At 59.2% G+C, this 22,522-nt stretch overlaps 1 long non-coding RNA gene across 5 annotated transcripts in view; it reads right to left on the bottom strand.

Moving 5' to 3' along the window:
* Positions 1–22,522, bottom strand: part of LOC132391492 (uncharacterized) — a 267,485-nt gene that overhangs the window by 76,365 nt on the left and 168,598 nt on the right. For all 5 annotated transcript variants that reach the window (XR_009511246.1, XR_009511247.1, XR_009511248.1 and 2 more), the window contains one exon: positions 73–279. This is a non-coding gene — a long non-coding RNA (uncharacterized LOC132391492). The remainder of the gene's footprint in view (positions 1–72; positions 280–22,522) is intronic.

Genomic DNA, 22,522 nt, shown 5'->3' with positions numbered 1-22,522 from the left:
TGATCTTTAATAAATGAATAACAAAGACAGATGGTGCAGGAGAGCCTATATTTCCATACATTAGGTCCTTACCTGGCTCCTGAACTGTTGTTCTCCAAAAGAGAAGTGTTGTTCTCCAAAAATTAGCAGGTTGTGAGTTGACTCCATCTGACAACATGCTTCTCCTTTTCTTTAATTCTTCCATTTGTTTTCTCATCTGATTCCTCCTATCACCTATTAGCTTCTGTCTCATCCATCTCCTTATTTCTCTAGTGCCCATCTGTCCTTGTGTCTTCAGTTCTAAATCAGGGTCAAAAGCAAAATCCCATTGATTGACTTATTCCAGTAGTTTTATTTTGTGTTCCAAATCCCAGCATCTTGTGCATCCTTCTATTCCTCCTGCTCGACTATCCCCTCTTTTTTTGACTCATACCTCCTCCATTTTCATTTTTTCATCCTCCCAAAAGTCTTTCGTAACTCAAAGGAGAGGTAATGGAAAATAACACATTGCATTTGCAAAATTAAATACATCAAAATTCAATCATATGGTGCTGATGCATGCCATTTAAGTCTTCGTCAAGTAAACTGTGTATTTAAAGATGAAAAAGCCCACAAATATTGGAGTTACACAGATTTTACTTTTAGTGTTTTTTTTAAAGTCATAGATTCATAGAACACTATAGCACAGAAACAGGTCCTATAGCCAAGCCGAACCATTTGTTTGCCTAGTCCCATCAACACGCACCTGGACCATAGCCCCTCCTACCCCTCTCATCCACAGTCAACCTGCACCATAGCCCCTCCTACCCCTCTCATCCACTGTCAATCTGCACCATAGCCCCTCCTACCCCTCTCAACCCTCTCATCCTCCATCAAACTGCACCATAGCCCCAACTATCCCTCTCATCCACCGTCAACCTGCTCCATAGCCCCTCCTACCCCTCTCATCCACCGTCAACCTGCACCATAGCCCCTCCTACCACTCTCATGCACCGTCAACCTGCACCATAGCCCCTCCTACCCCCTCATCCACCGTCAACCTGCACCATAGCTCCTCCTATCCCTCATCCACCGTCAACCTGCACCATAGCCCCTCCTACTCCTCTCATCCACCGTCAACCTGCACCATAGCCCCTCCTACCCCTCTCATCCACCGTCAACCTGCACTGTAGCCCCTCCCATCCCTCTCATGCACCGTCAACCTGCACCATAGCCCCTCCTATCCCTCTCATCCACCGTCAACCTGCACTATAGCCCCTCCTACCCCTCTCATCCACCGTCAACCTGCACTATAGCCCCTCCTACCCCTCTCATCCACGGTCAACCTGCACCATAGCCCCTCCTACCCCACTCATCCACCGTCAACCTGCACCATAGCCCCTCTCATCCCCCTCATCCACCGTCAACCTGCACCATAGCCCCTCCTAACCCTCTCATCCACCGTCAACCTGCACCATAGCCCCTCCTACCCCCTCATCCACCGTCAACCTGCACCATAGCCCCTCCTACCCCCTCATCCACCGTCAACCTGCACCATAGCCCCTCCTATCCCTCCTCCACCGTCAACCTGCACCATAGCCCCTCTCATCCCCCTCATCCACCGTCAACCTGCACCATAGCCCCTCTCATCCCCCTCATCCACCGTCAACCTGCACCATAGCACCTCCTACCCCTCTCATCCACCGTCAACCTGCACCATAGCCCCTCCTACCCCTCTCATCCACCGTCAACCTGCACCATAGCCCCTCCTATCCCTCTCATCCACCGTCAACCTGCACCATAGCCCCTCCTACCCCTCTCATCCACCGTCAACCTGCACCATAGCCCCTCCTACCCCTCTCATCCACCGTCAACCTGCACCATAGCCCCTCCTACCCCTCTCATCCACCGTCAACCTGCACCATAGCCCCTCCTATCCCTCTCATCCACCGTCAACCTGCACCATAGCCCCTCCTACCCCTCATCCACCGTCAACCTGCACCATAGCCCCTCCTACCCCTCTCATCCACCGTCAACCTGCACCATAGCCCCTCCTACCCCTCTCATCCACCGTCAACCTGCACCATAGCCCCTCCTACCCCTCTCATCCACCGTCAACCTGCACCATAGCCCCTCTCATCCCCCTCATCCACCGTCAACCTGCACCATAGCCCCTCTCATCCCCCTCATCCACCGTCAACCTGCACCATAGCCCCTCCTACCCCTCTCATCCACCGTCAACCTGCACCATAGCCCCTCCTACCCCTCTCATCCACCGTCAACCTGCACCATAGCCCCTCCTACCCCTCTCATCCACCGTCAACCTGCACCATAGCCCCTCCTACCCCTCTCATCCACCGTCAACCTGCACCATAGCCCCTCTCATCCCCCTCATCCACCGTCAACCTGCACCATAGCCCCTCCTACCCCTCTCATCCACCGTCAACCTGCACCATAGCCCATCTCATCCCCCTCATCCACCGTCAACCTGCACCATAGCCCATCTCATCCCCCGCATCCACTGTCAACCTGCACCATAGCCCCTCTCATCCCCCTCATCCACCGTCAACCTGAACCATAGCCCCTCTCATCCCCCTCATCCACCGTCAACCTGCACCATAGCCCCTCCTACTCCTCTCATCCACCGTCAACCTGCACCATAGCCCCTCCTACCCCTCTCATCCACCGTCAACCTGCACCATAGCCCCTCCTATCCCTCTCATCCACCGTCAACCTGCACCATAGCCCCTCCTACCCCTCATCCACCGTCAACCTGCACCATAGCCCCTCCTACCCCTCTCATCCACCGTCAACCTGCACTATAGCCCCTCCTACCCCTCTCATCCACATTCAACCTGCACCATAGCCCCTCCTACCCCTCTCATCCACCGTCAACCTGCACTATAGCCCCTCCTACCCCTCTCATCCACAGTCAACCTGCACCATAGCCCCTCCTACCCCTCTCATCCACCGTCAACCTGCACCATAGCCCCTCTCATCCCCCTCATCAACCGTCAACCTGCACCATAGCCCCTCTCATCCCCCTCATCCACCGTCAACCTGCACCATAGCCCCTCTCATCCCCCTCATCCACCGTCAACCTGCACCATAGCCCCTCTCATCCCCCTCATCCACCGTCAACCTGCACCATAGCCCCTCCTACTCCACTCATCCACCGTCAACCTGCACCATAGCACCTCCTACCCCTCTCATCCACCGTCAACCTGCACCATAGCCCCTCCTATCCCTCTCATCCACCGTCAACCTGCACCATAGCCCCTCCTACCCCTCATCCACCGTCAACCTGCACCATAGCCCCTCCTACTCCTCTCATCCACCGTCAACCTGCACCATAGCCCCTCCTATCCCTCTCATCCACCGTCAACCTGCACCATAGCCCCTCCTACCCCTCCCATCCACCGTCAACCTGCACCATAGTCCCTCCTATCCCTCATCCACCGTCAACCTGCACCATAGCCCCTCCTACCCCCTCATCCACCGTCAACCTGCACCATAGCCCCTCCTACCCCTCTCATCCACCGTCAACCTGCACTATAGCCCCTCCTACCCCTCTCATCCACCGTCAACCTGCACTATAGCCCCTCCTACCCCTCTCATCCACGGTCAACCTGCACCATAGCCCCTCCTACCCCTCTCATCCACGGTCAAACTGCACCATAGCCCCTCCTATCCCTCTCATCCACCGTCAACCTGCACTATAGCCCCTCCTATCCCTCATCCACCGTCAACCTGCACCATAGCCCCTCCTACCCCTCTCATCCCCCTCATCCACCGTCAATCTGCACCATAGCCCCTCCTACCCCTCTCATCCACGGTCAACCTGCACCATAGCCCCTCCTACCCCACTCATCCACCGTCAACCTGCACCATAGCCCCTCCTACCCCTCTCATCCCCCTCATCCACCGTCAATCTGCACCATAGCCCCTCCTAACCCTCTCATCCACCGTCAACCTGCACCATAGCCCCTCCTACCCCTCTCATCCCCCTCATCCACCGTCAACCTGCACCATAGCCCCTCCTACCCCCTCATCCACCATCAACCTGCACCATAGCCCCTCTCATCCCCCTCATCCACCGTCAACCTGCACCATAGCCCCTCTCATCCCCCTCATCCACCGTCAACCTGCACCATAGCCCCTCCTACTCCTCTCATCCACCGTCAACCTGCACCATAGCCCCTCCTACTCCTCTCATCCACCGTCAACCTGCACCATAGCCCCTCCTACCCCTCTCATCCACCGTCAACCTGCACCATAGCCCCTCCTATCCCTCTCATCCACCGTCAACCTGCACCATAGCCCCTCTCATCCCCCTCATCCACCGTCAACCTGCACCATAGCCCCTCCTACCCCTCTCATCCACCGTCAACCTGCACCATAGCCCCTCCTACCCCTCATCCACCGTCAACCTGCACCATAGCCCCTCCTACTCCTCTCATCCACCGTCAACCTGCACCATAGCCCATCTCATCCCCCTCATCCACCGTCAACCTGCACCATAGCCCATCTCATCCCCCTCATCCACTGTCAACCTGCACCATAGCCCCTCTCATCCCCCTCATCCACCGTCAACCTGCACCATAGCCCCTCTCATCCCCCTCATCCACCGTCAACCTGCACCATAGCCCCTCCTACCCCTCTCATCCACCGTCAACCTGCACCATAGCCCCTCCTATCCCTCTCATCCACCGTCAACCAGCACCATAGCCCCTCCTACCCCACTCATCCACCATCAACCTGCACCATAGCCCCTCCTATCCCTCTCATCCACCGTCAACCTGCACTATAGCCCCTCCTACCCCTCATCCATCGTCAACCTGCACCATAGCCCCTCCTACCCCTCTCATCCACATTCAACCTGCACCATAGCCCCTCCTACCCCTCTCATCCACCGTCAACCTGCACTATAGCCCCTCCTACCCCTCCCATCCACCGTCAACCTGCACCATAGTCCCTCCTATCCCTCACCCACCGTCAACCTGCACCATAGCCCCTCCTATCCCTCTCATCCACCGTCAACCTGCACTATAGCCCCTCCTACCCCTCCCATCCACCGTCAACCTGCACCATAGTCCCTCCTATCCCTCACCCACCGTCAACCTGCACCATAGCCCCTCCTACCCCTCTCATCCACCGTCAACCTGCACCATAGCCCCTCCTACCCCTCTCATCCACCGTCAACCTGCACCATAGCCCCTCCTATCCCTCTCATGCACCGTCAACCTGCACCATAGCCCCTCCTACCCCCTCATCCACCGTCAACCTGCACCATAGCCCCTCCTACTCCTCTCATCCACCGTCAACCTGCACCATAGCCCCTCCTACCCCTCTCATCCACCGTCAACCTGCACCATAGCCCCTCCTACCCCTCCCATCCCTCTCATCCACCGTCAACCTGCACCATAGCCCCTCCTATCCCTCTCATCCACCGTCAACCTGCACTATAGCCCCTCCTACCCCTCTCATCCACGGTCAACCTGCACTATAGCCCCTCCTACCCCTCTCATCCACCGTCAACCTGCACCATAGCCCCTCCTACCCCACTCATCCACCGTCAACCTGCACCATAGCCCCTCCTATCCCTCATCCACCGTCAACCTGCACCATAGCCCCTCCGACCCCTTCATCCACCGTCAACCTGCACCATAGCCCCTCCTACCCCTCTCATCCACCGTCAACCTGCACCATAGCCCCTCCTATCCCTCTCATCCACCGTCAACCTGCACCATAGCCCCTCCTACCCCTCATCCACCGTCAACCTGCACCATAGCCCCTCCTACTCCTCTCATCCACCGTCAACCTGCACCATAGCCCCTCCTATCCCTCTCATCCACCGTCAACCTGCACCATAGCCCCTCCTACCCCTCCCATCCACCGTCAACCTGCACCATAGTCCCTCCTATCCCTCATCCACCGTCAACCTGCACCATAGCCCCTCCCATCCCCCTCATGCACCGTCAACCTGCACCATAGCCCCTCCTATCCCTCTCATCCACCGTCAACCTGCACTATAGCCCCTCCTACCCCTCTCATCCACCGTCAACCTGCACTATAGCCCCTCCTACCCCTCTCATCCACGGTCAACCTGCACCATAGCCCCTCCTACCCCACTCATCCACCGTCAACCTGCACCATAGCCCCTCTCATCCCCCTCATCCACCGTCAAACTGCACCATAGCCCCTCCTACCTCTCTCATCCACCGTCAACCTGCACCATAGCCCCTCCTACCCCCTCATCCACCGTCAACCTGCACCATAGCCCCTCTCATCCCCCTCATCCACCGTCAACCTGCACCATAGCCCCTCTCGTCCCCCTCATCCACCGTCAACCTGCACCATAGCTCCTCCTACCCCCTCATCCACCGTCAACCTGCACCATAGCCCCTCTCATCCCCCTCATCCACCGTCAACCTGCACGATAGCCCCTCCTACTCCTCTCATCCACCGTCAACCTGCACCATAGCCCCTCCTACCCCTCTCATCCACCGTCAACCTGCACCATAGCCCCTCCTATCCCTCTCATCCACCGTCAACCTGCACCATAGCCCCTCCTACCCCTCATCCACCGTCAACCTGCACCATAGCCCCTCCTACCCCCTCATCCACCGTCAACCTGCACCATAGCCCCTCCTACTCCTCTCATCCACCGTCAACCTGCACCATAGCCCATCTCATCCCCCTCATCCACCGTCAACCTGCACCATAGCCCATCTCATCCCCCTCATCCACCGTCAACCTGCACCATAGCCCCTCTCATCCCCCTCATCCACCGTCAACCTGCACCATAGCCCCTCTCATCCCCCTCATCCACCGTCAACCTGCACCATAGCCCCTCCTACTCCTCTCATCCACCGTCAACCTGCACCATAGCCCCTCCTACCCCTCTCATCCACCGTCAACCTGCACCATAGCCCCTCCTATCCCTCTCATCCACCGTCAACCTGTACCATAGCCCCTCCTACCCCTCATCCACCGTCAACCTGCACCATAGCCCCTCCTACTCCTCTCATCCACATTCAACCTGCACCATAGCCCCTCCTATCCCTCTCATCCACCGTCAACCTGCACCATAGCCCCTCCTACCCCTCTCATCCACCGTCAACCTGCAGCATAGCCCCTCCTACCCCTCCCATCCACCGTCAACCTGCACCATAGTCCCTCCTATCCCTCATCCACCGTCAACCTGCACCATAGCCCCTCCTATCCCTCTCATGCACGGTCAACCTGCACCATAGCCCCTCCTATCCCTCTCATCCACTGTCAACCTGCACTATAGCCCCTCCTACCCCTCTCATCCAACGTCAACCTGCACCATAGCCCCTCCTACCCCCTCATCCACCGTGAACCTGCACCATAGCCCCTCCTACTCCTCTCATCCACCGTCAACCTGCACCATAGCCCCTCCTACCCCTCTCATCCACCGTCAACCTGCACCATAGCCCCTCCTACCCCTCCCATCCCTCTCATCCACCGTCAACCTGCACCATAGCCCCTCCTATCCCTCTCATCCACCGTCAACCTGCACTATAGCCCCTCCTACCCCTCTCATCCACCGTCAACCTGCACCATAGCCCCTCCTACCCCACTCATCCACCGTCAACCTGCACCATAGCCCCTCTCATCCTCCTCATCCACCGTCAACCTGCACCATAGCCCCTCCTACCCCTCTCATCCACCGTCAACCTGCACCATAGCCCCTCCTACCCCCTCATCCACCGTCAACCTGCACCATAGCCCCTCCTACCCCTCTCATCCACCGTCAACCTGCACTATAGCCCCTCCTACCCCCTCATCCACCGTCAACCTGCACCATAGCCCCTCCTACCCCCTCATCCACCGTCAACCTGCACCATAGCCCCTCCTACCCCTCTCATCCACCGTCAACCTGCACCATAGCCCCTCCTACCCCTCCCATCCACCGTCAACCTGCACCATAGCCCCTCCTACCCCCTCATCCACCGTCAACCTGCACCATAGCCCCTCCGACCCCTTCATCCACCGTCAACCTGCACCATAGCCCCTCCAACCCACTCATCCACCGTCAACCTGCACCATAGCCCCTCCTATCCCTCTCATCCACCGTCAACCTGCACCATAGCCCCTCCTACCGCCTCATCCACGGTCAACCTGCACCATAGCCCCTCCTACCCCCTCATCCACCATCAACCTGCAACATAGCCCCGCCTACCCCTCTCATCCACCGTCAACCTGCACCATAGCCCCTCCAACCCCCTCATCCACCGTCAACCTGCACCATAGCCCCTCTTACCCCTCTCATCCACCGTCAACCTGCACCATAGCCCCTCCTACCCCTCTCATCCACCGTCAACCTGCACCATAGCCCCTCCTACCCTTCTCATCCACCGTCAACCTGCACCATAGCCCCTCTTACCCCTCTCATCCACCGTCAACCTGCACCATAGCCCCTCCAATCCCTCATCCACCGTCAACCTGCACCTTAGCCCCTCCTACCCCCTCATCCACCGTCAACCTGCACCATAGCCCCTCCTACCCCCTCATCCACCGTCAACCTGCACCATAGCCCCTCCTACCCCCTCATCCACCGTCAACCTGCAACATAGCCCCTCCTACCCCCTCATCCACCGTCAACCTGCACCATAGCCCCTCCTACCCCCTCATCCACTGTCAACCTGCACCATAGCCCCTCCTACCCCCTCATCCACCGTCAACCTGCACCATAGCCCCTCCTACTCCTCTCATCCACCGTCAACCTGCACCATAGCCCCTCCTACCCCCTCATCCACCGTCAACCTGCACCATAGCCCCTCCTACCGCCTCATCCACCGTCAACCTGCACCATAGCCCCTCCTACCCCCTCATCCACCATCAACCTGCAACATAGCCCCTCCTACCCCTCTCATCCACCGTCAACCTGCACCATAGCCCCTCCTACCCCACTCATCCACCGTCAACCTGCACCATAGCCCCTCCTACCCCTCTCATCCACCGTCAACCTGCACCATAGCCCCTCCTACCCCTCTCATCCACCGTCAACCTGCACCATAGCCCCTCCTATCCCTCATCCACCGTCAACCTGCACCATAGCCCCTCCTACCCCCTCATCCACCGTCAACCTGCACCATAGCCCCTCCTACCTCCTCATCCACCGACAATCTGCACCATAGCCCCTCCTACCCCCTCATCCACCGTCAACCTGCACCATAGCCCCTCCTACCCCCACATCCACTGTCAACCTGCAACATAGCCCCTCCTACCGCCTCATCCACCGTCAACCTGCACCATAGCTCCTCCTATCCCTCATCCACTGTCAACCTGCACCAAAGCCCCTCCTATCCCTCATCCACCGTCAACCTGCACTATAGCCCCTCCTACCCCTCTCATCCACCGACAACCTGCACCATAGCCCCTCCTACCCCTCTCATTCACCGTCAACCTGCACCATAGCCCCACCTATCCCTCATCCACCGTCAACCTGCACCATAGCCCCTCCGACCCCCTCATCCACCGTCAACCTGCACCATAGCCCCTCCTACCCCCGCATCCACCGTCAACCTGCACCATAGCCCCTCCTACCCCTCATCCACCGTCAACCTGCACCATAGCCCCTCCTACCCCCTCATCCACAGTCAACCTGCACCATAGCCCCTCCTACCGCCTCATCCACCGTCAACCTGCACTAAAGCCCCTCCTACCCCTCTCATCCACCGTCAACCTGCAACATAGCCCCTCCTACCCCTCTCATTCACCGTCAACCTGCACCATAGCCCCTCCTACCCCCTCATCCACCGTCAACCTGCACCATAGCCCCCCCTACCCCTCTCATCCACCGTCAACCAGCACCATAGCCCCTCCTACCCCTCTCATCCACCGTCAACCTTCACCATAGCCCCTCCTACCCCTCTCATCCACCGTCAACCTGCACCATAGCCCCGCCTACCCCTCCTATGCCTCTCATCCACCGTCAACCTGCACCATAGCCCCTCCTACCCCTCTCATCCCTCTCATCAACCATCAAACTGCACCATAACCCCTCCTATCCCTCTCATCCACCGTCAACCTGCACCATAGCCCCTCCTACCCCTCTCATCCACCGTCAACCTGCACCATAGCCCCTCCTATCCCTCTCATCCACCGTCAACCTGCACCATAGCCCCTCCTACCCCCTCATCCACCGTCAACCTGCACTATAGCCCCTCCTACCCCTCTCATCCACCGTCAACCTGCACCATAGCCCCTCCTACCCCCTCATCCACCGTCAACCTGCACCATAGCCCCTCCTAACCCTCCCATCCCTCTCATCCACCGTCAACCTGCAACATAGCCCCTCCTATCCCTCCCATCCACCGTCAACCTGCACTATAGCCCCTCCTACCCCTCTCATCCACGGTCAACCTGCACTATAGCCCCTCCTACCACTCTCATCCAACCGTCAACCTGCACCATAGCCCCTCCTACCCCCTCATCCACCATCAACCTGCAACATAGCCCCTCCTACCCCTCTCATCCACCTTCAACCTGCACCATAGCCCCTCCAACCCCCTCATCCACCGTCAACCTGCACCATAGCCCTTCCTACCCTTCTCATCCACCGTCAACCTGCACCATAGCCCCTCTTACCCCTCTCATCCACCGTCAACCTGCACCATAGCCCCTCCTATCCCTCATCCACCGTCAACCTGCACCTTAGCCCCTCCTACCCCCTCATCCACCGTCAACCTGCACCATAGCCCCTCCTACCCCCTCATCCACCGTCAAACTGCACCATAGCCCCTCCTACCCCCTCATCCACTGTCAACCTGCAACATAGCCCCTCCTACCCCCTCATCCACCGTCAACCTGCACCATAGCCCCTCCTACCCCCTCATCCACTGTCAACCTGCACCATAGCCCCTCCTATCCCTCATCCACCGTCAACCTGCACCATAGCCCCTCCTACCCCCTCATCCACCGTCAACCTGCACCATAGCCCCTCCAATCCCTCATCCACCGTCAACCTGCACCATAGCCCCTCCTACCCCCTCATCCACCGTCAACCTACACCATAGCCCCTCCTACTCCTCTCATCCACCGTCAACCTGCACCATAGCCCCTCCTACCCCTCTCATCCACCGTCAACGTGCACCATAGCCCCTCCTACCCCTCCCATCCAACTTCAACCTGCACCATAGCCCCTCCTATCCCTCATCCACCGTCAACTTGCACCATAGCCCCTCCGACCCCCTCATCCACCGTCAACCTGCACCATAGCCCCTCCTACCCCCTCATCCACCGTCAACCTGCACCATAGCCCCTCCTACCCCTCTCATCCACCGTCAACCTGCACCATAGCCCCTCCTACCCACTCATCCACCAACCTGCACCATAGCCCCTCCTACCCCCTCATCCACCGTCACCCTGCACCATAGACCCCCTACCGCCTCATCCACCGTCAACCTGCACCATAGCCCCTCCTACCCCCTCATCCACCATCAACCTGCAACATAGCCCCTCCTAACCCTCTCATCCACCGTCAACCTGCACCATAGCCCCTCCTACCCCTCTCATCCACCGTCAACCTGCACCATAGCCCCTCCTACCCCTCTCATCCACCGTCAACCTGCACCATAGCCCCTCCTATCCCTCATCCACCGTCAACCTGCACCATAGCCCCTCCTACCCCCTCATCCACCGTCAACCTGCACCATAGCCCCTCCTACCCCCTCATCCACCGACAATCTGCACCATAGCCCCTCCTACCCCCTCATCCACCGTCAACCTGCACCATAGCCCCTCCTACCCCCTCATCCACTGTCAACCTGCACCATAGCCCCTCCTACCCCTCTCATCCACCGTCAACCTGCACCATAGCCCCTCCTAACCCTCATCCACCGTCAACCTGCACTATAGCCCCTCCTATCCCTCTCATCCACCGTCAACCTGCACCATAGCCCCTCCTACCCCTCTCATTCACCGTCAACCTGCACCATAGCCCCTCCTACCCCTCTCATCCACTGTCAACCTGCAACATAGCCCCTCCTACCCCCTCATCCACCGTCAACCTGCACCATAGCCCTTCCTACCCCTCTCATCCACCGTCAACCTGCACCATAGCCCCTCCTACCCCTCTCATCCACCGTCAACCTTCACCATAGCCCCTCCTACCCCTCTCATCCACCGTCAAACTGCACCATAGCCCCGCCTACCCCTCCTACCCCTCCTACCCCTCTCATCCACCGTCAACCTGCACCATAGCCCCTCCTACCCTTCTCATCCACCGTCAACCTGCACCATAGCCCCTCTTACCCCTCTCATCCACCGTCAACCTGCACCATAGCCCCTCCTATCCCTCATCCACCGTCAACCTGCACCTTAGCCCCTCCTACCCCCTCATCCACCGTCAACCTGCACCATAGCCCCTTCTACCCCCTCATCCACCGTCAACCTGCACTATAGCCCCTCCTACCCCCTCATCCACTGTCAACCTGCAACATAGCCCCTCCTACCCCCTCATCCACCGTCAACCTGCACCATAGCCCCTCCTACCCCCTCATCCACTGTCAACCTGCACCATAGCCCCTCCTATCCCTCATCCACCGTCAACCTGCACCATAGCAACTCCTACCCCCTCATCCACCGTCTACCTGCACCATAGCCCCTCCTACTCCTCTCATCCACCGTCAACCTGCACCATAGCCCCTCCTACCCCTCTCATCCACCGTCAACGTGCACCATAGCCCCTCCTACCCCTCCCATCCAACTTCAACCTGCACCATAGCCCCTCCTACCCCCTCATCCACCGTCAACCTGCACCATAGCCCCTCCTACCCCCTCATCCACTGTCAACCTGCACCATAGCCCCTCCTATCCCTCATCCACCGTCAACCTGCACCATAGCCCCTCCTACCCCCTCATCCACCGTCAACCTGCACCATAGCCCCTCCTACTCCTCTCATCCACCGTCAACCTGCACCATAGCCCCTCCTACCCCTCTCATCCACCGTCAACGTGCACCATAGCCCCTCCTACCCCTCCCATCCAACTTCAACCTGCACCATAGCCCCTCCTATCCCTCATCCACCGTCAACTTGCACCATAGCCCCTCCGACCCCCTCATCCACCGTCAACCTGCACCATAGCCCCTCCTACCCCCTCATACACCGTCAACCTGCACCATAGCCCCTCCTACCCCTCTCATCCACCGTCAACCTGCACCATAGCCCCTCCTACCCCCTCATCCACCAACCTGCACCATAGCCCCTCCTACCCCCTCATCCACCGTCACCCTGCACCATAGCCCCCCCTACCGCCTCATCCACCGTCAACCTGCACCATAGCCCCTCCTACCCCCTCATCCACCATCAACCTGCAACATAGCCCCTCCTAACCCTCTCATCCACCGTCAACCTGCACCATAGCCCCTCCTACCCCTCTCATCCACCGTCAACCTGCACCATAGCCCCTCCTACCCCTCTCATCCACCGTCAACCTGCACCATAGCCCCTCCTATCCCTCATCCACCGTCAACCTGCACCATAGCCCCTCCTACCCCCTCATCCACCGTCAACCTGCACCATAGCCCCTCCTACCCCCTCATCCACCGACAATCTGCACCATAGCCCCTCCTACCCCCTCATCCACCGTCAACCTGCACCATAGCCCCTCCTACCCCCTCATCCACTGTCAACCTGCAACATAGCCCCTCCTACCGCCTCATCCACCGTCAACCTGTACCATAGCCCCTCCTACCGCCTCATCCACTGTCAACCTGCACCATAGCCCCTCCTACCCCTCTCATCCACCGTCAACCTGCACCATAGCCCCTCCTAACCCTCATCCACCGTCAACCTGCACTATAGCCCCTCCTATCCCTCTCATCCACCGTCAACCTGCACCATAGCACCTCCTACCCCTCTCATCCACCGTCAACCTGCACCATAGCCCCTCCTATCCCTCTCATCCACCGTCAACCTGCACCATAGCCCCTCCTACCCCTCATCCACCGTCAACCTGCACCATAGCCCCTCCTACTCCTCTCATCCACCGTCAACCTGCACCATAGCCCCTCCTATCCCTCTCATCCACCGTCAACCTGCACCATAGCCCCTCCTACCCCTCCCATCCACCGTCAACCTGCACCATAGTCCCTCCTATCCCTCATCCACCGTCAACCTGCACCATAGCCCCTCCTACCCCCTCATCCACCGTCAACCTGCACCATAGCCCCTCCTACCCCTCTCATCCACCGTCAACCTGCACTATAGCCCCTCCTACCCCTCTCATCCACCGTCAACCTGCACTATAGCCCCTCCTACCCCTCTCATCCACGGTCAACCTGCACCATAGCCCCTCCTACCCCTCTCATCCACGGTCAAACTGCACCATAGCCCCTCCTATCCCTCTCATCCACCGTCAACCTGCACTATAGCCCCTCCTATCCCTCATCCACCGTCAACCTGCACCATAGCCCCTCCTACCCCTCTCATCCCCCTCATCCACCGTCAATCTGCACCATAGCCCCTCCTACCCCTCTCATCCACGGTCAACCTGCACCATAGCCCCTCCTACCCCACTCATCCACCGTCAACCTGCACCATAGCCCCTCCTACCCCTCTCATCCCCCTCATCCACCGTCAATCTGCACCATAGCCCCTCCTAACCCTCTCATCCACCGTCAACCTGCACCATAGCCCCTCCTACCCCTCTCATCCCCCTCATCCACCGTCAACCTGCACCATAGCCCCTCCTACCCCCTCATCCACCATCAACCTGCACCATAGCCCCTCTCATCCCCCTCATCCACCGTCAACCTGCACCATAGCCCCTCTCATCCCCCTCATCCACCGTCAACCTGCACCATAGCCCCTCCTACTCCTCTCATCCACCGTCAACCTGCACCATAGCCCCTCCTACTCCTCTCATCCACCGTCAACCTGCACCATAGCCCCTCCTACCCCTCTCATCCACCGTCAACCTGCACCATAGCCCCTCCTATCCCTCTCATCCACCGTCAACCTGCACCATAGCCCCTCTCATCCCCCTCATCCACCGTCAACCTGCACCATAGCCCCTCCTACCCCTCTCATCCACCGTCAACCTGCACCATAGCCCCTCCTACCCCTCATCCACCGTCAACCTGCACCATAGCCCCTCCTACTCCTCTCATCCACCGTCAACCTGCACCATAGCCCATCTCATCCCCCTCATCCACCGTCAACCTGCACCATAGCCCATCTCATCCCCCTCATCCACTGTCAACCTGCACCATAGCCCCTCTCATCCCCCTCATCCACCGTCAACCTGCACCATAGCCCCTCTCATCCCCCTCATCCACCGTCAACCTGCACCATAGCCCCTCCTACCCCTCTCATCCACCGTCAACCTGCACCATAGCCCCTCCTATCCCTCTCATCCACCGTCAACCAGCACCATAGCCCCTCCTACCCCACTCATCCACCATCAACCTGCACCATAGCCCCTCCTATCCCTCTCATCCACCGTCAACCTGCACTATAGCCCCTCCTACCCCTCATCCATCGTCAACCTGCACCATAGCCCCTCCTACCCCTCTCATCCACATTCAACCTGCACCATAGCCCCTCCTACCCCTCTCATCCACCGTCAACCTGCACTATAGCCCCTCCTACCCCTCCCATCCACCGTCAACCTGCACCATAGTCCCTCCTATCCCTCACCCACCGTCAACCTGCACCATAGCCCCTCCTATCCCTCTCATCCACCGTCAACCTGCACTATAGCCCCTCCTACCCCTCCCATCCACCGTCAACCTGCACCATAGTCCCTCCTATCCCTCACCCACCGTCAACCTGCACCATAGCCCCTCCTACCCCTCTCATCCACCGTCAACCTGCACCATAGCCCCTCCTACCCCTCTCATCCACCGTCAACCTGCACCATAGCCCCTCCTATCCCTCTCATGCACCGTCAACCTGCACCATAGCCCCTCCTACCCCCTCATCCACCGTCAACCTGCACCATAGCCCCTCCTACTCCTCTCATCCACCGTCAACCTGCACCATAGCCCCTCCTACCCCTCTCATCCACCGTCAACCTGCACCATAGCCCCTCCTACCCCTCCCATCCCTCTCATCCACCGTCAACCTGCACCATAGCCCCTCCTATCCCTCTCATCCACCGTCAACCTGCACTATAGCCCCTCCTACCCCTCTCATCCACGGTCAACCTGCACTATAGCCCCTCCTACCCCTCTCATCCACCGTCAACCTGCACCATAGCCCCTCCTACCCCACTCATCCACCGTCAACCTGCACCATAGCCCCTCCTATCCCTCATCCACCGTCAACCTGCACCATAGCCCCTCCGACCCCTTCATCCACCGTCAACCTGCACCATAGCCCCTCCTACCCCTCTCATCCACCGTCAACCTGCACCATAGCCCCTCCTATCCCTCTCATCCACCGTCAACCTGCACCATAGCCCCTCCTACCCCTCATCCACCGTCAACCTGCACCATAGCCCCTCCTACTCCTCTCATCCACCGTCAACCTGCACCATAGCCCCTCCTATCCCTCTCATCCACCGTCAACCTGCACCATAGCCCCTCCTACCCCTCCCATCCACCGTCAACCTGCACCATAGTCCCTCCTATCCCTCATCCACCGTCAACCTGCACCATAGCCCCTCCCATCCCCCTCATGCACCGTCAACCTGCACCATAGCCCCTCCTATCCCTCTCATCCACCGTCAACCTGCACTATAGCCCCTCCTACCCCTCTCATCCACCGTCAACCTGCACTATAGCCCCTCCTACCCCTCTCATCCACGGTCAACCTGCACCATAGCCCCTCCTACCCCACTCATCCACCGTCAACCTGCACCATAGCCCCTCTCATCCCCCTCATCCACCGTCAAACTGCACCATAGCCCCTCCTACCTCTCTCATCCACCGTCAACCTGCACCATAGCCCCTCCTACCCCCTCATCCACCGTCAACCTGCACCATAGCCCCTCTCGTCCCCCTCATCCACCGTCAACCTGCACCATAGCCCCTCTCGTCCCCCTCATCCACCGTCAACCTGCACCATAGCTCCTCCTACCCCCTCATCCACCGTCAACCTGCACCATAGCCCCTCTCATCCCCCTCATCCACCGTCAACCTGCACCATAGCCCCTCCTACCCCTCTCATCCACCGTCAACCTGCACCATAGCCCCTCCTATCCCTCTCATCCACCGTCAACCTGCACCATAGCCCCTCCTACCCCTCATCCACCGTCAACCTGCACCATAGCCCCTCCTACCCCCTCATCCACCGTCAACCTGCACCATAGCCCCTCCTACTCCTCTCATCCACCGTCAACCTGCACCATAGCCCATCTCATCCCCCTCATCCACCGTCAACCTGCACCATAGCCCATCTCATCCCCCTCATCCACCGTCAACCTGCACCATAGCCCATCTCATCCCCCTCATCCACCGTCAACCTGCACCATAGCCCCTCTCATCCCCCTCATCCACCGTCAACCTGCACCATAGCCCCTCTCATCCCCCTCATCCACCGTCAACCTGCACCATAGCCCCTCCTACTCCTCTCATCCACCGTCAACCTGCACCATAGCCCCTCCTACCCCTCTCATCCACCGTCAACCTGCACCATAGCCCCTCCTATCCCTCTCATCCACCGTCAACCTGTACCATAGCCCCTCCTACCCCTCATCCACCGTCAACCTGCACCATAGCCCCTCCTACTCCTCTCATCCACATTCAACCTGCACCATAGCCCCTCCTATCCCTCTCATCCACCGTCAACCTGCACCATAGCCCCTCCTACCCCTCTCATCCACCGTCAACCTGCAGCATAGCCCCTCCTACCCCTCCCATCCACCGTCAACCTGCACCATAGTCCCTCCTATCCCTCATCCACCGTCAACCTGCACCATAGCCCCTCCTATCCCTCTCATGCACGGTCAACCTGCACCATAGCCCCTCCTATCCCTCTCATCCACTGTCAACCTGCACTATAGCCCCTCCTACCCCTCTCATCCAACGTCAACCTGCACCATAGCCCCTCCTACCCCCTCATCCACCGTGAACCTGCACCATAGCCCCTCCTACTCCTCTCATCCACCGTCAACCTGCACCATAGCCCCTCCTACCCCTCTCATCCACCGTCAACCTGCACCATAGCCCCTCCTACCCCTCCCATCCCTCTCATCCACCGTCAACCTGCACCATAGCCCCTCCTATCCCCTCATCCACCGTCAACCTGCACCATAGCCCCTCCTATCCCTCTCATCCACCGTCAACCTGCACTATAGCCCCTCCTACCCCTCTCATCCACCGTCAACCTGCACCATAGCCCCTCCTACCCCACTCATCCACCGTCAACCTGCACCATAGCCCCTCTCATCCTCCTCATCCACCGTCAACCTGCACCATAGCCCCTCCTACCCCTCTCATCCACCGTCAACCTGCACCATAGCCCCTCCTACCCCCTCATCCACCGTCAACCTGCACCATAGCCCCTCCTACCCCTCTCATCCACCGTCAACCTGCACTATAGCCCCTCCTACCCCCTCATCCACCGTCAACCTGCACCATAGCCCCTCCTACCCCCTCATCCACCGTCAACCTGCACCATAGCCCCTCCTACCCCTCTCATCCACCGTCAACCTGCACCATAGCCCCTCCTACCCCTCCCATCCACCGTCAACCTGCACCATAGCCCCTCCTACCCCCTCATCCACCGTCAACCTGCACCATAGCCCCTCCGACCCCTTCATCCACCGTCAACCTGCACCATAGCCCCTCCAACCCACTCATCCACCGTCAACCTGCACCATAGCCCCTCCTATCCCTCTCATCCACCGTCAACCTGCACCATAGCCCCTCCTACCGCCTCATCCACGGTCAACCTGCACCATAGCCCCTCCTACCCCCTCATCCACCATCAACCTGCAACATAGCCCCGCCTACCCCTCTCATCCACCGTCAACCTGCACCATAGCCCCTCCAACCCCCTCATCCACCGTCAACCTGCACCATAGCCCCTCTTACCCCTCTCATCCACCGTCAACCTGCACCATAGCCCCTCCTACCCCTCTCATCCACCGTCAACCTGCACCATAGCCCCTCCTACCCTTCTCATCCACCGTCAACCTGCACCATAGCCCCTCTTACCCCTCTCATCCACCGTCAACCTGCACCATAGCCCCTCCAATCCCTCATCCACCGTCAACCTGCACCTTAGCCCCTCCTACCCCCCTCATCCACCGTCAACCTGCACCATAGCCCCTCCTACCCCCTCATCCACCGTCAACCTGCACCATAGCCCCTCCTACCCCCTCATCCACCGTCAACCTGCAACATAGCCCCTCCTACCCCCTCATCCACCGTCAACCTGCACCATAGCCCCTCCTACCCCCTCATCCACTGTCAACCTGCACCATAGCCCCTCCTACCCCCTCATCCACCGTCAACCTGCACCATAGCCCCTCCTACTCCTCTCATCCACCGTCAACCTGCACCATAGCCCCTCCTACCCCCTCATCCACCGTCAACCTGCACCATAGCCCCTCCTACCGCCTCATCCACCGTCAACCTGCACCATAGCCCCTCCTACCCCCTCATCCACCATCAACCTGCAACATAGCCCCTCCTACCCCTCTCATCCACCGTCAACCTGCACCATAGCCCCTCCTACCCCACTCATCCACCGTCAACCTGCACCATAGCCCCTCCTACCCCTCTCATCCACCGTCAACCTGCACCATAGCCCCTCCTACCCCTCTCATCCACCGTCAACCTGCACCATAGCCCCTCCTATCCCTCATCCACCGTCAACCTGCACCATAGCCCCTCCTACCCCCTCATCCACCGTCAACCTGCACCATAGCCCCTCCTACCTCCTCATCCACCGACAATCTGCACCATAGCCCCTCCTACCCCCTCATCCACCGTCAACCTGCACCATAGCCCCTCCTACCCCCACATCCACTGTCAACCTGCAACATAGCCCCTCCTACCGCCTCATCCACCGTCAACCTGCACCATAGCTCCTCCTATCCCTCATCCACTGTCAACCTGCACCAAAGCCCCTCCTATCCCTCATCCACCGTCAACCTGCACTATAGCCCCTCCTACCCCTCTCATCCACCGACAACCTGCACCATAGCCCCTCCTACCCCTCTCATTCACCGTCAACCTGCACCATAGCCCCACCTATCCCTCATCCACCGTCAACCTGCACCATAGCCCCTCCGACCCCCTCATCCACCGTCAACCTGCACCATAGCCCCTCCTACCCCCGCATCCACCGTCAACCTGCACCATAGCCCCTCCTACCCCTCATCCACCGTCAACCTGCACCATAGCCCCTCCTACCCCCTCATCCACAGTCAACCTGCACCATAGCCCCTCCTACCGCCTCATCCACCGTCAACCTGCACTAAAGCCCCTCCTACCCCTCTCATCCACCGTCAACCTGCAACATAGCCCCTCCTACCCCTCTCATTCACCGTCAACCTGCACCATAGCCCCTCCTACCCCCTCATCCACCGTCAACCTGCACCATAGCCCCCCCTACCCCTCTCATCCACCGTCAACCAGCACCATAGCCCCTCCTACCCCTCTCATCCACCGTCAACCTTCACCATAGCCCCTCCTACCCCTCTCATCCACCGTCAACCTGCACCATAGCCCCGCCTACCCCTCCTATGCCTCTCATCCACCGTCAACCTGCACCATAGCCCCTCCTACCCCTCTCATCCCTCTCATCAACCATCAAACTGCACCATAACCCCTCCTATCCCTCTCATCCACCGTCAACCTGCACCATAGCCCCTCCTACCCCTCTCATCCACCGTCAACCTGCACCATAGCCCCTCCTATCCCTCTCATCCACCGTCAACCTGCACCATAGCCCCTCCTACCCCCTCATCCACCGTCAACCTGCACTATAGCCCCTCCTACCCCTCTCATCCACCGTCAACCTGCACCATAGCCCCTCCTACCCCCTCATCCACCGTCAACCTGCACCATAGCCCCTCCTAACCCTCCCATCCCTCTCATCCACCGTCAACCTGCAACATAGCCCCTCCTATCCCTCCCATCCACCGTCAACCTGCACTATAGCCCCTCCTACCCCTCTCATCCACGGTCAACCTGCACTATAGCCCCTCCTACCACTCTCATCCAACCGTCAACCTGCACCATAGCCCCTCCTACCCCCTCATCCACCATCAACCTGCAACATAGCCCCTCCTACCCCTCTCATCCACCTTCAACCTGCACCATAGCCCCTCCAACCCCCTCATCCACCGTCAACCTGCACCATAGCCCTTCCTACCCTTCTCATCCACCGTCAACCTGCACCATAGCCCCTTTTACCCCTCTCATCCACCGTCAACCTGCACCATAGCCCCTCCTATCCCTCATCCACCGTCAACCTGCACCTTAGCCCCTCCTACCCCCTCATCCACCGTCAACCTGCACCATAGCCCCTCCTACCCCCTCATCCACCGTCAAACTGCACCATAGCCCCTCCTACCCCCTCATCCACTGTCAACCTGCAACATAGCCCCTCCTACCCCCTCATCCACCGTCAACCTGCACCATAGCCCCTCCTACCCCCTCATCCACTGTCAACCTGCACCATAGCCCCTCCTATCCCTCATCCACCGTCAACCTGCACCATAGCCCCTCCTACCCCCTCATCCACCGTCAACCTGCACCATAGCCCCTCCAATCCCTCATCCACCGTCAACCTGCACCATAGCCCCTCCTACCCCCTCATCCACCGTCAACCTACACCATAGCCCCTCCTACTCCTCTCATCCACCGTCAACCTGCACCATAGCCCCTCCTACCCCTCTCATCCACCGTCAACGTGCACCATAGCCCCTCCTACCCCTCCCATCCAACTTCAACCTGCACCATAGCCCCTCCTATCCCTCATCCACCGTCAACTTGCACCATAGCCCCTCCGACCCCCTCATCCACCGTCAACCTGCACCATAGCCCCTCCTACCCCCTCATCCACCGTCAACCTGCACCATAGCCCCTCCTACCCCTCTCATCCACCGTCAACCTGCACCATAGCCCCTCCTACCCACTCATCCACCAACCTGCACCATAGCCCCTCCTACCCCCTCATCCACCGTCACCCTGCACCATAGACCCCCTACCGCCTCATCCACCGTCAACCTGCACCATAGCCCCTCCTACCCCCTCATCCACCATCAACCTGCAACATAGCCCCTCCTAACCCTCTCATCCACCGTCAACCTGCACCATAGCCCCTCCTACCCCTCTCATCCACCGTCAACCTGCACCATAGCCCCTCCTACCCCTCTCATCCACCGTCAACCTGCACCATAGCCCCTCCTATCCCTCATCCACCGTCAACCTGCACCATAGCCCCTCCTACCCCCTCATCCACCGTCAACCTGCACCATAGCCCCTCCTACCCCCTCATCCACCGACAATCTGCACCATAGCCCCTCCTACCCCCTCATCCACCGTCAACCTGCACCATAGCCCCTCCTACCCCCTCATCCACTGTCAACCTGCACCATAGCCCCTCCTACCCCTCTCATCCACCGTCAA

Source organism: Hypanus sabinus, chromosome 3 (genome assembly GCF_030144855.1).
Source record: "Hypanus sabinus isolate sHypSab1 chromosome 3, sHypSab1.hap1, whole genome shotgun sequence".
In the NCBI taxonomy this organism is placed as follows: Eukaryota; Metazoa; Chordata; class Chondrichthyes; order Myliobatiformes; family Dasyatidae; genus Hypanus; species Hypanus sabinus.
The sequence above is the reverse complement of the archived record's forward strand: the minus strand, read 5'-3'. Positions and strand labels throughout refer to the sequence as shown.